The sequence below is a fragment of the Coregonus lavaretus genome, assembly GCF_964263955.1.
Source record: "Coregonus lavaretus genome assembly, chromosome: 5".
NCBI classification, from domain to species: Eukaryota; Metazoa; Chordata; class Actinopteri; order Salmoniformes; family Salmonidae; genus Coregonus; species Coregonus lavaretus.
In genome coordinates, this window is record NC_139992.1 from 2,682,564 (window position 1) to 2,698,840 (window position 16,277).

Consider the following 16,277-nt stretch of genomic DNA (forward strand, 5'->3'; position numbering starts at 1 on the left):
TTACAACATCTCCACGACAGCAGGGAACATGGTAATACAACATCTCCATGACAGCAGGGAACATGGTAATTCAACATCTCCATGACAGCAGGGAACATGGTAATTCAACATCTCCATGACAGCAGAGCAGGAGGGAACATGGTAATGCAACATCTCCATGACAGCAGAGCAAGAGGGAACATGGTAATGCAACATCTCCACGACAGCAGATCAGGAGGGAACATGGTAATGCAACATCTCCATGACAGCAGATCAGGAGGGAACATGGTAATGCAACATCTCCATGACAGCAGATCAGGAGGGAACATGGTAATACAACATCTCCATGACAGCAGATCAGGAGGGAACATGGTAATACAACATCTCCATGACAGCAGATCAGGAGGGAACATGGTAATGCAACATCTCCATGACAGCAGATCAGGAGGGAACATGGTAATGCAACATCTCCATGACAGCAGAGCAGGAGGGAACATGGTAATGCAACATCTCCATGACAGCAGAGCAGGAGGGAACATGGTAATACAACATCTCCATGACAGCAGATCAGGAGGGAACATGGTAATGCAACATCTCCATGACAGCAGATCAGGAGGGAACATGGTAATACAACATCTCCATGACAGCAGATCAGGAGGGAACATGGTAATACAACATCTCCACGACAGCAGATCAGGAGGGAACATGGTAATGCAACATCTCCATGACAGCAGAGCAGGAGGGAACATGGTAATACAACATCTCCACGACAGCAGATGGTAATTGTAGTGAGACGTGTCTGAGACTGAGGATCAGAGTGAGAAAGGAGAAATGTTACAGTATCAAGTCACAGTATTTTAGAGGCAGATCTCAACATACAATCCAATGACAAGACACTGTAAAGGGGGTCCTTACCGTACATTTGAAGTGTTCTTGTCTGATCTGAATAATCTACAGAATTCTTTGAAACCACATTTAATTTAGTTATGAAAGCATAATAACAGAAGCCTGGTCCCAGATCTGTTTGTGCTGATCTTGGTGTGACAATGACTACAGGAGTTGGCGAGACAGCACAAACCAGGCTTCAGTAATAGCAATGCACTCTGGGAAATGTAGTTCCTCCCTGGTTGTTGGCACAGGTGGCACCGGTGGTTGAGGTGGTAGATATAGCAGGGTTCACTGTGGCAGAGCCTTCAGGATGGCATTGACCTCTTCAGCCACGGCGGTCAGGGCAAACTCAAACTGGTCCTGAGAGGGAGACAGAGAGGGAGGGAGACTGTCAGACATACAGAGAGAAATCAACCGATCCTCCGCCCGTTAACACAATCGAAAGGTCAAAGTGCTTTATTATCTAAATTGTTGAAAGTGTGTGTGGGCGACGGAGAGATGGTGCAGTCTGAGGCCATGTGGCGGAGAGTGATGTGGGCGCTGGAGATGGGGGGTGTGTGCTAGTGGGTCTGGGCAGGTGTGATGTTGTGGATGTTTGTATGATGTAGTGGATGTTTGTGTGATGTTGCGGATGTTTGCGTGATGATGCGGATGTTTGTGTGATGTTGTGGATGTTTGTGTGATGTTGCGGATGTTTGTGTGATGTTGTGGATGTTTGTGTGATGTTGCGGATGTTTGTGTGATGTTGTGGATGTTTGTGTGATGTAGTGGATGTTTGTGTGATGTTGCGGATGTTTGCGTGATGATGCGGATGTTTGTGTGATGTTGTGGATGTTTGTGTGATGTTGCGGATGTTTGTGTGATGTTGCGGATGTTTGTGTGATGTTGCGGATGTTTGTGTGATGTTGTGGATGTTTGTGTGATGTGGATGTTTGTGTATGTTTTCTATTGTTTAAAAAAATCTCATCATATCTTACAAAAAACAACAATATTGAGTTGCGCCCTCTTTTGCCCTCAGAACAGCATCAATTCGTCAGGACATAGACTATACAGGATGTCAAAAGCGTTCCACAGGGATGCTGGCCCATGTTGACTCTAATGCTTCCCACAGTTGTGTCAAGTTGGCTGGATGTCCTTGGGTGGTGGACCATTCTTGATACACATGGAAAAATGTAGAGCGTGAAATACCCAGCAGCGTTGCAGTTCTTGACACAAACTGGTTTGCCTGGCACCTACTACCATACCCCGTTCAAAGTCACTTAAATATTTTGTCTTGCCCATTCACCCTCTGAATGGCAAACATACACAATCCATGTTTCAATTGTCTCAAGCCTTAAAAATCCTTCTTTAACCTGTCTCCTCCCCTTCATCTACACTGATTTGAAGTGGATTTAACAAGTGACATCAATAAGGGATCATAGCTTTCACCTAGATTCACCCGGTCAGTCTATGTCATGGAAACAGCAGGTGTTCATAATGTTTTGTACACTCGGTGTAGTTGAGAAGGCCATACCTTGGTGTGCACTAAGCTCGGTCTCTGGTCCCGAATGTGTTCCAATGTCGCAGCAATGTCAATCTCCTTCACACCTAGAAACACACAATACGCATTATGACGTGAAAAATCATATTCACCAACATGGAGTCAATGATTCACAATACTATATAAAGTATCTATCTAGTGATATAAACTACAAGGCCAAACTATCAAAGATGTCTGACAAAGATCAAAGATGTCTGACTCACCCTTAGCCATGCGATTGAGGACCATGTCAATAAGGATGTAGGTTCCAGTTCTGCCAGTGCCGTCACTGTACGAGACAGAGAAATACCTCATCAGATCACACAGCATGTCATAAAGACCACAGATATATAATCTATAGAACAGGCCTACCCATTCAAGTCAATGTTGGCATAATGAGTTTACCAGTCAAATTGCCAGAGGTTCCAAGCACTTTCTATAATTATATTCCTTAGAGACACAATAGAGACACACAGTAGCAATGGTACATTGTAGAGGAGTTTGATTTGACAGACCGAATATAAAGCACAGGTTGTCTCTTCTAGCCTGGTCCCACATCTGTATGGGCTGTACAGCCGACTCCTATGGTTCATTGTCAATGAAAATGACCATAGAAGTTTAGTAAGACAGTACAAACAGATCTGGGACCAGGCTAAGTCTTTTCCTATGTATAGAGAAACTAGGTTAGAGCTGTAGGTTTACCTGCAGTGGACGATGATGGGGCAGGATCGACCTCTGTAACACCTATTCACCTTCCTGTTAGAGGGAGTCAGAGGAGTGGGTGGGAGGGAGGGGGGTGGGGGAGAGGGAGGGAGGGAGAGAGAGAGAGAGAGGGGGGTGGGAGGGAGTGACGGAGGGTGGTGGGTGGGTGGGTGGGAGAGAGGGAGGGAGGGTTGGTGGGTGGTTGGGAGAGAGGGAGGGAGGGTTGGTGGGTGGTTGGGAGAGAGGGAGGGAGGGAGGGAGGGAGGGAGGGAGGGAGGGAGGGAGGGAGGGAGGGAGGGAGGGAGGGAGGGAGGAGAACAATATCACAACATGTCATTTTAACTGACAAGTCTAGATCGGATGCTGCATACAAGTACTGTTACTGCTTTACTGATCTTAAAATATACACAGAGAAACAAGGTTCCCATCTCTGCCTGCCTGGAGGCCTGGATAATAATTCAAGTTAGTTACAACACATTAGTCTTTGAGGTTGAGGTTAGAGAAACTCAACCCATCAGTGGGAAAGAAAGAAAGAAAGAAAGAAAGAAAGAAAGAAAGAAAGAAAGAAAGAAAGAAAGAAAGAAAGAAAGAAAGAAAGAAAGAAAGAAAGAAAGAAAGAAAGAAAGAGAGAAAGAAAGGAAGGAAGGAAGGAAGGAAGGAAGGAAGGAAGGAAGGAAGGAAGGAAGGAAGGAAGGAAGGAAGGAAGGAAGGAGTTTCTCTAACCTCAACCTCAAAGACTAATGTGTTGTAACTAACTTGAATTCTTATCCGAACCCCAAGGGCGACGGATGGACTATCCGGCCAGTGTCGACTCCTGCTGCAGTCACACCTGCCAATGATCATTTTTGTGACTATGCAACTGGACCCAGACTACTAGCTGCAAATCACAAAAATGACACTGGGAGATGTGGGAACCCCAAGGGCCAATAGCTGACCACTATCACTGGAAGACGTGGGAACCCCAAGGGCCAATAGCTGACCGCTATCACTGGAAGATGTGGGAACCCCAAGGGCCAATAGCTGACCACTATCACTGGGAGACGTAGGAACCCCAAGGGCCAATAGCTGACCACTATCACTGGGAGACGTAGGAACCCCAAGGGCCAATAGCTGACCACTATCACTGGGAGAAAGAGAGGAATAACCAGGGAAGGAGCTAGAGAGAGGACTGAGAGAAAGAGAAAGGTAGTGAGGGAGGTAGGTAAGGATTTACTAGGAAAGAGAAATGGCTAGAGTAAAGGAGGCAATCAGGGAAGGACAAAGAAGTGGAAAAACATGAGCTCAAACTAAAAATGAAGGCAAATATACACAGTTGCTTCATTAATCTTGCAAGGCTCAAACAGCACCCCATAGTACAGAGGACAGTATCTGGCCACACAGTCATTACATAGGACAGTATCTGGCCACACAGTCATGACATAGGACAGTATCTGGCCACACAGTCATTACATAGGACAGTATCTGGCCACACAGTCATTACATAGGACAGTATCTGGCCACACAGTCATTACAGAGGACAGTATCTGGCCACACAGTCATTACAGAGGACAGTATTTGGCCACACAGTCATTACATAGGACAGTATCTGGCCACACAGTCATTACATAGGACAGTATCTGGCCACACAGTCATTACATAGGACAGTATCTGGCCACACAGTCATTACATAGGACAGTATCTGGCCACACAGTCATTACATAGGACAGTATCTGGCCACACAGTCATTACAGAGGACAGTATCTGGCCACACAGTCATGACATAGGACAGTATCTGGCCACACAGTCATGACATAGGACAGTATCTGGCCACACAGTCATGACATAGGACAGTATCTGGCCACACAGTCATGACATAGGACAGTATCTGGCCACACAGTCATTACATAGGACAGTATCTGGCCACACAGTCATGACATAGGACAGTATCTGGCCACACAGTCATGACATAGGACAGTATCTGGCCACACAGTCATTACATAGGACAGTATCTGGCCACACAGTCATGACATAGGACAGTATCTGGCCACACAGTCATTACATAGGACAGTATCTGGCCACACAGTCATTACATAGGACAGTATTTGGCCACACAGTCATTACATAGGACAGTATCTGGCCACACAGTCATTACAGAGGACAGTATCTGGCCACACAGTCATGACATAGGACAGTATCTGGCCACACAGTCATTACATAGGACAGTATCTGACCACACAGTCATTACATAGGACAGTATTTGGCCTGGCCAGACAGTCATTACATAGGACAATATCTGACCACACAGTCATTACATAGGACAGTATTTGGCCTGGCCAGACTGTCATTACATAGGACAGTATTTGGCCTGGCCAGACAGTCATTACATAGGACAGTACTTGGCCTGGCCACACAGTCATCAACAGCCAGCTACATACACAGCAAAACCGGCAGGGCAGGGTCATGGTAGTTCAGTTGCAGTTCAAAATTCAAAAGGCACTCCCACATCTGAGCTGTCTTTGTTGCAGGTGCCATGGTAACAGCTGAATAATATGAGAAAGAAGAAGAAACCCAGACACTGCTCTAGCTAGTATCACTGCTCTTGATAGTATCACTGCTCTTGATAGTATCACTGCTCTTGATAGTATCACTGCTCTTGATAGTATCACTGCTCTTGATAGTATCACTGCTCTTGATAGTATCACTGCTCTTGATAGTATCACTGCTCTTGATAGTATCACTGCTCTTGATAGTATCACTGCTCTTGATAGTATCACTGCTCTTGATAGTATCACTGCTCTTGATAGTATCACTGCTCTTGATAGAATAACTGCTCTTGCTAGTATCACTGCTCTTGATAGTATCACTGCTCTTTAATAAGCTTTACATATCGGCCTCAAGGCCTTCGTCAGAGCCGATACGTAAAGCTTATTAAAGAGCAGTGATACTAGCAAGAGCAGTTAAGTTGCAGTGAAATAAGTGATGCTCCCCAGTGGTTCATGTCAAGATGCACCAACAGACAACATCTGCAGTACCTGCGGAAGTCCAGCAGAGGGCGTGTGGAGGTGGGGATTCCATTGGCGGGCCAGCTGAGCAGGTGGAACTGTGTCAGGGTACGAGTCTCCTGGGTCTGCACGTTCTTCAGGTAGAAACTACGAACCAGGAAGTCCTTACACCAGATGTGTTCAGAGACCAAGTTCACCTTGGTAGGGAACAAAGATGATTTAATATCACTCAGTGGCCCTTTAACACAGTAGTACCACAATATAATTAGAACGACTGCGGTAGAATGGTGGGTGGATCGGCAATCATCTGTACATTTACATTTACTTCATTTAGCAGACGCTCTTATCCAGAGCGACTTACAAAATCTGTACGTACCACATTGAGTAGTGGTGTTAATTATAGAGATACGCCGTAGATCAGCGGTTCTCAGTCCTGGTCCTTAGTTTTGTCCCCAGCGCCACACACCTGATTCAAATCATCAACTCGTCATCAGATTTTGAATGATTTGAATCAGGTGTGTAGCGCTGGGGACAAAACTAAGGACCAGGACTGAGACCCACTGATCCATAGCTTATCTCTATAATTACGGTAACAGCACTACTCAATGTGGTACGTACAGATGATTTCTAGAAGGAAAATACCTCTCAAACCATGGTAATTGACTGGTAGAGTCATGGGTACACATAGCCGCGGCCGATCCACCCACCATTCTACTGCAGTGGTTCTAATAATATTGCAGTACTACTGTGTTAAGAGGCCACCGAGTGATATTAAATCATCTATGGCTATAGATGTATAAACCACTCACCTCGTAGATGTGGTAGAGGGAGGATCCCTCGTCAGGCCAGTAGCGAACACACTGAGTCTCTCCGTCCTCGACCAGGGCAGTCATCATCACTATCACCGTGCATCCATTCTCCCACACCATCTATGGTACAACGACCCACTGTCACACACCGGACTGTACTGGTATACACTGTGCTTGACATGCCAGACTAGGGCCATAGTTACTGCCCCATTTCCTTCAAAATCAACCGTGTCACCATAGCTGCGTTTACACAGGAAGCCCAGTTCTGATCTTTTTGCAAGTTTCAGTTTATTCATGTGCTATTAAAGTGCTTTCCTTCAACATTTTTGGGTCAGCTGACTCTAGCTAAAAGTTCCTCAGAGTATCGTGTGAAGTCAGCGATGGTGTGTGCCACTGACCTGCCAGAAGTCAGCGATGGTGTGTGCCAGTGGTCCCTGGGTGGCGATGTAAGCAGGCAGTCGAGGGTCGTGGTCAATCTGGGTTTTACAGAGAGAGGATATGAGTGACGTCTGTGCCAACCACAGGACAAAGTCTATACCGTCAGCACCGTAAGAGCAGTGATATAAGACTAGCAAGAGATCTTACTATGGTGCTGGCGTTAATGTAGTCTTCCTTGGTGGAGTTGCTCTCTGCCTTCAGTTTTACACGGGAGTGATCATCTGGAACAGAACAGATTGTAACTAACCGAGCTCTAGAAGAGGATCGCAGATATAATTATGTAGGCCTGGATTCAATCTAACGCAGATTAACGGCCTGCGCACAGCAATAGGCTTCTGAAGGCGATTTCCCTGACGTTTGCTGAGACCACGCTTGCTCTGAACGCTGTGCAGATGCCAGCTCAAGCAGAAATCCACTTTAAGTCGAACACAGTGCACAGGTTAATATGTGCTTGTTAAAATCCCAGCCCAAGACCGGAGGATAAACCAGAGGAGAGGTATATATAGGACTCACAGGGCAGAGAGTCAGGGCAGCGGTTCTTCTCCAGGTGGGGTTCACTCTGTGCTACTGTAGCAGCACTGGGTTCAGCCTGGTAGGAGCACAGAGCCTCCCACTCCTTCAGCAGACGGTCCTTATTCTTCAGATGGTCCTCCATATAGGCCTGGGGGGGGGGGGGGGGAGGAGGAGACAGAGAGGAACACTAACGTTAAGAACAGAGTTCTCCTCCCCATATTATACCAGCTGTTTAAAGCTCCATGATCAATAGTTAAACAATGAGGGCCCGTTTCCTGGACACAGATAAAGCCTCTGATACCGACCAGTAGGAAATATAATGACCCCATACCCTCTGAAACTGACCAGTAGGAAATATAATGACCCCATACCCTCTGAAACTTACCAGTAGTAATATAATTGACCCCATACCCTCTGATACAAACCAGTAGGAAATATAATGACCCCATACCCTCTGATACTGACCAGTAGGAAATAAAATGACCCCATACCCTCTGAAACTTACCAGTAGTAATATAATTGACCCCATACCCTCTGATACAAACCAGTAGGAAATATAATGACCCCATACCCTCTGATACTGACCAGTAGGAAATATAATGACCCCATACCCTCTGAAACTTACCAGTAGTAATATAATTGACCCCATACCCTCTGATACAAACCAGTAGTAAATATAATGACCCCATACCCTCTGATACTGACCAGTAGTAAATATAATGACCCCATACCCTGATACTGACCAGTATCATGTGACCAGTAGAGATGTCCATCTTTGACTGGGCGGGCTCTTCGCTCCAGGAGGGTGTACTGCTGTGTGAGGAGGGGCTGTGTTGGGGGCCGTCGCTGAACTGGGACGACACACTGCTCACCCTGGACGTGTCCGTCCCCCTCCGGCCCCCCGCTCCCACACCCACCGCCTCCTGACGACTGAACGACGTCTTGGCTGCCATGTGCTGCCTGCAGAGCTCCTGGGAAAGTCAACAGAAAGAGATTCCGTTAAACAAAACGCAAATGAGAAGCTAATCACTTTCGTCAGCAAAAATTATGATTTATCATCACAACTTGTGAGAAAATAAATAGAGACATGTTACGGTAAAATGTAATACAAGCAACTAACAACGGTGTATGTGTAAGGTTCTGTATTTGTTTTCTTAGTTCACCTTGTGTTCTTGAACGTAGCCCTGTTTCTTTGTGTTCTTGAACGTAGCCCTGTCTCTTTGTGTTCTTGAACGTAGCCCTGTCTATTTGTGTTCTTGAACGTAGCCCTGTTTCTTTGTGTTCTTGAACGTAGCCCTGTTTCTTTGTGTTCTTGAACGTAGCCCTGTTTCTTTGTGTTCTTGAACGTAGCCCTGTCTCTTTGTGTTCTTGATCGTAGCCCTGTTTCTTTGTGTTCTTGAACATAGCCCTGTTTCTTTGTGTTCTTGAACGTAGCCCTGTTTCTTTGTGTTCTTGAACATAGCCCTGTTTCTTTGTGTTCTTGAACGTAGCCCTGTTTCTTTGTGTTCTTGATCGTAGCCCTGTTTCTTTGTGTTCTTGAACGTAGCCCTGTTTCTTTGTGTTCTTGAACGTAGCCCTGTTTCTTTGTGTTCTTGAACGTAGCCCTGTTTCTTTGTGTTCTTGATCGTAGCCCTGTTTCTTTGTGTTCTTGAACGTAGCCCTGTTTCTTTGTGTTCTTGAACGTAGCCCTGTTTCTTTGTGTTCTTGAGCGTAGCCCTGTTTCTTTGTGTTCTTGAACGTAGCCCTGTTTCTTTGTGTTCTTGAACGTAGCCCTGTTTCTTTGTGTTCTTGAACGTAGCCCTGTTTCTTTGTGTTCTTGAACGTAGCCCTGTTTCTTTGTGTTCTTGAACGTAGCCCTGTTTCTTTGTGTTCTTGAACGTAGCCCTGTTTCTTTGTGTTCTTGAACGTAGCCCTGTTTCTTTGTGTTCTTGATCGTAGCCCTGTTTCTTTGTGTTCTTGAACGTAGCCCTGTTTCTTTGTGTTCTTGAACGTAGCCCTGTTTCTTTGTGTTCTTGAACGTAGCCCTGTTTCTTTGTGTTCTTGATCGTAGCCCTGTTTCTTTGTGTTCTTGAACGTAGCCCTGTTTCTTTGTGTTCTTGAACGTAGCCCTGTTTCTTTGTGTTCTTGAACGTAGCCCTGTTTCTTTGTGCTCTTGAACGTAGCCCTGTTTCTTTGTGTTCTTGAACGTAGCCCTGTTTCTTTGTGTTCTTGAACGTAGCCCTGTTTCTTTGTGTTCTTGAACGTAGCCCTGTTTCTTTGTGTTCTTGAACGTAGCCCTGTCTTTCATTTTTGTTCATTGATTTCACCTGTGTTAGTTACTCACCTGGTCTCATCAGCTCCTTATTTAGTTCAGTTCTTTCTGTTTGTGCCTTGTGAGGTATTGTTCATTTTGACTCCGCTAAGCCTTTTCCTAGCTCGTTTGTGAGAACCAGTTTTAGCCTTCAGTCCTAGTTTTGATTCTCCTGCCTGTTTGCCTACCTGTGTATGACCATTGCCTGCCTGTGACCACAATTCCTGCCTTCTGCAAAGGTGAAATAAACACGTGCCGCGCTCTGCGCGTGACTCTACACCTTTTTCTCCCTGAGTATGGATATGTATGCTCAATACAAAATGATAACCAACTCATCGTGGCTTTGCCACAATATTGGAAGAGGCAATTACTTAAAAAATAAACTAAAGAATTAGTCTGCCTGCCACCCGTAAAAAAACATAAATGGCTTAAAACGATTAGTATAAATCGAAAAATGTATCACTTCAAGTCAAAAGTTTTGACAGCAATGCAGCATAAAATTCAAGACAGTTGGGAACAGGGCTTTGATGTCCCATTACTTACGCATCGGGTCTATGAACTGACACATAAATAGTTTCATTTCAATTTAAGCTATTATATCAAATACTTGCTATAAAAGGAATGCTCAATACATGGGGCATTGAACAGTCAGCCCTGTGCAGACTCTGCCACGACGAAACAGAATCAATAGAACATATATTCTGGCACTGTCCATCGGTGGCTCGCTTTTGGAGTCAGGTCCAGGAATGGTTGTTATGTCATAATATCAGGGTTCAGATGGACCTGCAAACTGTATTGTTAGGGGATCTGAAAAACCACAATCAGTCAATGGGAAATATCATTATTCTCTTGGGGTAAAGTATTTATTTTTAGGGCAATATTGGTAGAAATATTACAAATAGGGAGGTCCAGGGCCCTCGTCAGACATCATAGTAAAATGAGGGATGTATTCTAAAAGGAAATAGAAAAATGTTATTATAAACTGGGTGATTAGACTCCTGAATGCTGATTGTCTGAAAGCCGTGGTAGAATTAAAGCAATAAGGCCCGAGGAGGTGTGGTATATGGCCAATATACCACGGCTAAGGGCTGTTCTTAGTCACGATGCTACTCTTCCTGGGGTTTATTATGGATCCCCATTAGTTCCTGCCAAGGCAGCAGCTACTCTTCCTGTGGTTTAATATAGATCCCCATTAGTTCCTGCCAAGGCAGCAGCTACTCTTCCTGGGGTTTATTATGGATCCCCATTAGTTCCTGCCAAGGCAGCAGCTACTCTTCCTGGGGTTTATTAAGGATCCCCATTAGTTCCTGCCAAGGCAGCAGCTACTCTTCCTGGGGTTGATTATGGATCCCCATTAGTTCCTGCCAAGGCAGCAGCTACTCTTCCTGGGGTTTATTACGGATCCCCATTAGTTCCTGCCAAGGCAGCAGCTACTCTTCCTGGGGTTTATTACGGATCCCCATTAGTTCCTGCCAAGGCAGCAGCTACTCTTCCTGGGGTTTATTACGGATCCTCATTAGTTCCTGCCAAGGCAGCAGCAACATTAAAGCAGTTATATACAATTTAAAATATTACATGACATTACATTTCATAACACTTTTCAGAACACATTGAGAGTGTTCCCTCATAGCACTACTCCACCATCACATATTTACAATACAACATCCGTGTGTGTAGTGTGTGTCTTATGTGTATGTGTGTCTGTGCCTGTGTGTGTGTCTCTTCACTGTCCCCGCTGTTCCATAAGGTGTATTTTTATCTGTTTTTTAAAATATTATTATACTGCTTGCGTCAGTTACCTGATGTGGAATAGAGTTCCATGTAGTCATGGCTCTATGTAGTACTGTGTGCCTCCCATAGTCTGTTCTGGACTTGGGGACTGTGAAGAGACCTCTGGTGGCATGTCTGGTGGGGTATGCATGGGTGTCCGAGCTGTATGCTAGTAGTTTAAAACAGACAGCTCGGTGCATTCAGCATGTCAACACTTCTTACAAAAAGAAGTAGTGATGAAGTCAATCTCTCCTCCACTTTGAGCCAGGAGAGATTTACATGCATATTATTAATGTTAGCTCTCCGTGTACATTTAAGGGCCAGCCGTGCTGCCCTGTTCTGAGCCAATTGTAATTTTCCAAGGTCCCTCTTTGTGGCACCTGACCACACGACTGAACAGTAGTCCAGGTGTGACAAAACTAGGGCCTGTAGGACCTGCCTTGTTGATAGTGCTGTTAAGAAGGCAGAGCGGCGCTTTATTATAGACAGACTTCTCCCCATTGGGAGCTACTGTTGTATCAATATGTTTTGACCATGACAGTTTACAATCCAGGGTTACTCCAAGCAGTTTAGTCACCTCAACTTGCTCAATTTCCACATTATTTATTACAAGATGTAGTTGAGGTTTAGGGTTTAGTGAATGATTTGTCCCAAATACAATGCTTTTAGTTTTTGAAATATTTAGGAATAACTTCTTCCTTGCCACCCCATTCTGAAACTAACTGCAGCTCTTTGTTAAGTGTTGCAGTGATTTCACTCGCTGTAAAAGCTGACGTGTATAGCGTTGAGTCATCCGCACACATAGACACACTGGCCTTTCATGGGCCCACGAGAAGCAGGAAAGCGTCATCATGATCGTCATCACCACGATTGAGACCCCGCAGTCTTTCATGTTAACTGAGGCCTAGCCTGTCCCAGAGTATAATATTGAAGGCCACATATAAGGCTCTAACCTCTCCTACCTGGTAGTCAAAGTGTGTCCCAGGTTCCAAATGGCACCCTATTCCCTATATAGTGCACTACTTTAGACCAGTTCCCTATATAGTGCACTACTTTAGACCAGTTCCCGATATAGTGCACTACTTTAGACCAGTTCCCTATATAGTGCACTACTTTAGACCAGTTCCCTATATAGTGCACTACTTTAGACCAGTTCCCTATCTACTGCACTACTTTTGACATGGGCCCATAACGCTCTGGTTTAAAAGAAGTGCACTATATGGGGATAAAGCTGTCATTTGGGACACACACACACAAAGTGTCTCCTCTCTTACCTGGTAGTCAAAGTGTGTCTCTGGTCCTCCCTCGGGTCCGAGGCCCAGTTTCCCTGAGGCCAGCTGCTGAGTGTGGTGTCTGAGACAGGCGATGGTCAGCGCCACCACCACCACCCCGCCCACACACGCCATGGACACCAGCGCCAGTACCAGCCCACTGGAGCCCTCCTTCACCCGCGTGGCATGGGGCAGCCCATCACCCTCGCTCCTCTGAAGGGGGAGAGAGAGAGAGAGAGAGGAAGAGGAGGAAGAACAGAGAGACAGGGAAGACAGAGAGACAGGGACGACAGAGAGACAGGGAAGACAGAGAGACAGGGAAGACAGAGAGACAGGGAAGACACAGAGACAGGGAAGACAGAGAGACAATAGAGGGAAATAGAGAGGAGAGAAAGAGAGAGAAAGAGGAAGGGAAAGGGTTATTATGATGATGATGATGATGAATATTATTATTATTATTATTATTAGTAGTATGTCAACAAAGATACTTGTTAGTTTATAGAGATGTTGTTAAGAAGGTAGTTGTCTTCAGAGGATCCAGGTGTGAACTACCAGGTGTGAACTACCAGGTGTGAACTACCAGGTGTGAAACAGGGAAGGGACTCAGGGGGTATGCTAATTTGGTATAGAGCAGACCTAACTAAATCTATTCAATTAATAAAAACAGGAACATTTTACATTTGGCTAGAAATTCAAAAGGAAATGATCTCAACAGAGAAAAATGTCTACCTGTGTGCTACCTATATCCCCCCACTAGAATCCCCATACTTTAATGAAGACAGCTTCTCCATCCAGGAGGGGGAAATCAATCATTTCCAGGCCCAGGGACATGTACTAGTCTGTGGCAACCTAAATGCCAGAACTGGACAAGAACCTGACACCCTCAGCACACAGGGGGACAAACACCTACCTGGAGGTGACAGCATTCCCTCCCCCATATGCCCCCCTAGGCACAACTACGACAACATAACCAACAAAAACGGGTCACGACTCCTGCAGCTCTGTCGCACACTGGGTATGTACATAGTCAATGGTAGGCTTCGAGGGGACTCCTATGGTAGGTACACCTATAGCTCATCTCTTGGCAGTAGTACTGTAGACTACTTTATCACTGACCTCAACCCAGAGTCTCTCAGAGCGTTCACAGTCAGCCCACTGACACACCTATCAGATCACAGCAAAATCACACTCCACTTGAACAGAGCAATACTCAATCATGAGGCATCAAAGACAAAGGACCTGAATAATATTAAGAAATGCTATAGATGGAAGGAAAGTAGTGTGGAAACCTACCAAAAAACAATTAGGAAACAACAAATTCAGACCCTTTAGACAACTTCCTGGACTAAACGTTTCACTGTAACAGTGAAGGTGTAAACTTGGCAGTATAATTAATCAGCTCAATGTAATTGAAGAATCCATAGACTCTAACCACTTCTGGGAAAATTGGAAAACTCTAAACAAACAACAACACAAAGAGCTATCTATCCAAAACGGAGATGTATGGGTAAACCAGTTCTCCAATCTTTTTGGCCCTATAACAAAGTATGAAAAATGTATGCACTCACTAAAAATGTAAGTCGCTCTGGATAAGAGCGTCTGCTAAATTACTAAAATGTAAATGTAAACAAAGAACAAACAGCAAAAACATATAGATGATCGAATAAAAATCGTAGAATCAACTATTAAAGACTATCAGAACCCACTGGATTCTCCAATTACATTTAAAGAACTACAGGACAAAATACAAACCCTCCAACCCAAAAAGGCCTGTGGGGTTGATGGTATCCTAAATGAAATGATAAAATATACAGACCACAAATTCCAATTGGCTATACTTAAACTCTTTAACATCATCATCAGCTCGGGCATATTCCCCAATATTTGGAACCAAGGACTGATCACCCCAATCCACAAAAGTGGAGACAAATTTGACCCCAATAACTACCGTGGGATATGCGTCAACAGCAACCTTGGGAAAATCCTCTGTGTTATCATTAACAGCAGACTCGTACATTTCCTCAGCGAAAACAATGTACTGAGCAAATGTCAAATTGGCTTTTTACCAAATTACCGTACGACAGACCACATATTCATCCTGCACACCCTAATTGACAAACAAACAAACCAAATTTGGCATGAGGGCCTGCTATACAAATGGATGGAAAGTGGTGTTGGGGGGAAAACATACGATATTATAGAATCCAAGTACACATACAACAAGTGTGCGGTTAAAATTGGCAAAAAACGCAAACATTTCTTTCCACAGAACCGGGGTGTGAGACAGGGATGCAGCTTAAGCCCCACCCTCTTCAACATATATATCAACGAATTGGCGAGGGCACTAGAACAGTCTGCAGCACCCGGCCTCACCCTACTAGAATCTGAAGTCAAATGTCTACTGTTTGCTGATGATCTGGTGCTTCTGTCCCCAACCAAGGGGGGCGTGCAGCAGCACCTAGATCTTCTGCACAGATTCTGTCAGACCTCTGCCCTGACAGTAAATGTCAGTAAGAAAAAAATAATGGTGTTCCAAAAAAGGTCCAGTTGCCAGGACCACAAATACAAATTCCATCTAGACACCGTTGCCCTAGAGCACACAAAAAACGATACATACCTCGGCCTAAACATCAGCACCACAGGTAACTTCCACAAAGTTTTGAATGATCTGAGAGACAAGGCAAGAAGGGCCTTCTATGCCATCGAAAGGAACATCAAATTTGACATCCCAATTAGGATCTGGCTAAAAATACTTGGACAGCAACACAATTAGACCCAACCAAATCATGAGAAAACAAAAAGATAATTACTTGACACATTGGAAAGAATTTACAAAAAAACTAAGCAAACTAGAATGCTATTTGGCCCTATATAGAGAGTACACAGTGGCAGAATACCTGACCACTGTGACTGATCCAAAATAAAGGAAATCTTTGTCTATGTACAGACTCAGTGAGCATAGCCTTGCTATTGAGAAAGGCCGCCGAAGGCAGACCTGGCTCTCAAGAGAAGACAGGCTATGTGCACACTGCCCACAAAATGAGGTGGAAACTGAGCTGCACTTCCTAACTTCTTGCCAAATGTATGACCATATTAGAGACACACACTTCCCTCAGA

The 16,277-nt window shown here is 44.8% G+C and overlaps 1 pseudogene across 1 annotated transcript in view; it reads right to left on the reverse strand.

Annotated features, from left to right (window-relative positions):
- Positions 1-1,155: 1,155 nt before the first annotated feature.
- Positions 1,156-16,277, reverse strand: part of LOC311128784 (receptor-type tyrosine-protein phosphatase-like N) — a 61,316-nt pseudogene continuing 46,194 nt past the window's right edge. Inside the window, exons 12-22 of the transcript in view lie at positions 13,164-13,373; positions 8,561-8,800; positions 7,830-7,977; positions 7,464-7,537; positions 7,277-7,354; positions 6,879-6,998; positions 6,100-6,266; positions 3,089-3,142; positions 2,611-2,675; positions 2,381-2,454; positions 1,156-1,227 (exon numbers count right to left, since the gene is read on the reverse strand). The product of the transcript in view is annotated as a receptor-type tyrosine-protein phosphatase-like N (transcript). The remainder of the gene's footprint in view (positions 1,228-2,380; positions 2,455-2,610; positions 2,676-3,088; positions 3,143-6,099; positions 6,267-6,878; positions 6,999-7,276; positions 7,355-7,463; positions 7,538-7,829; positions 7,978-8,560; positions 8,801-13,163; positions 13,374-16,277) is intronic.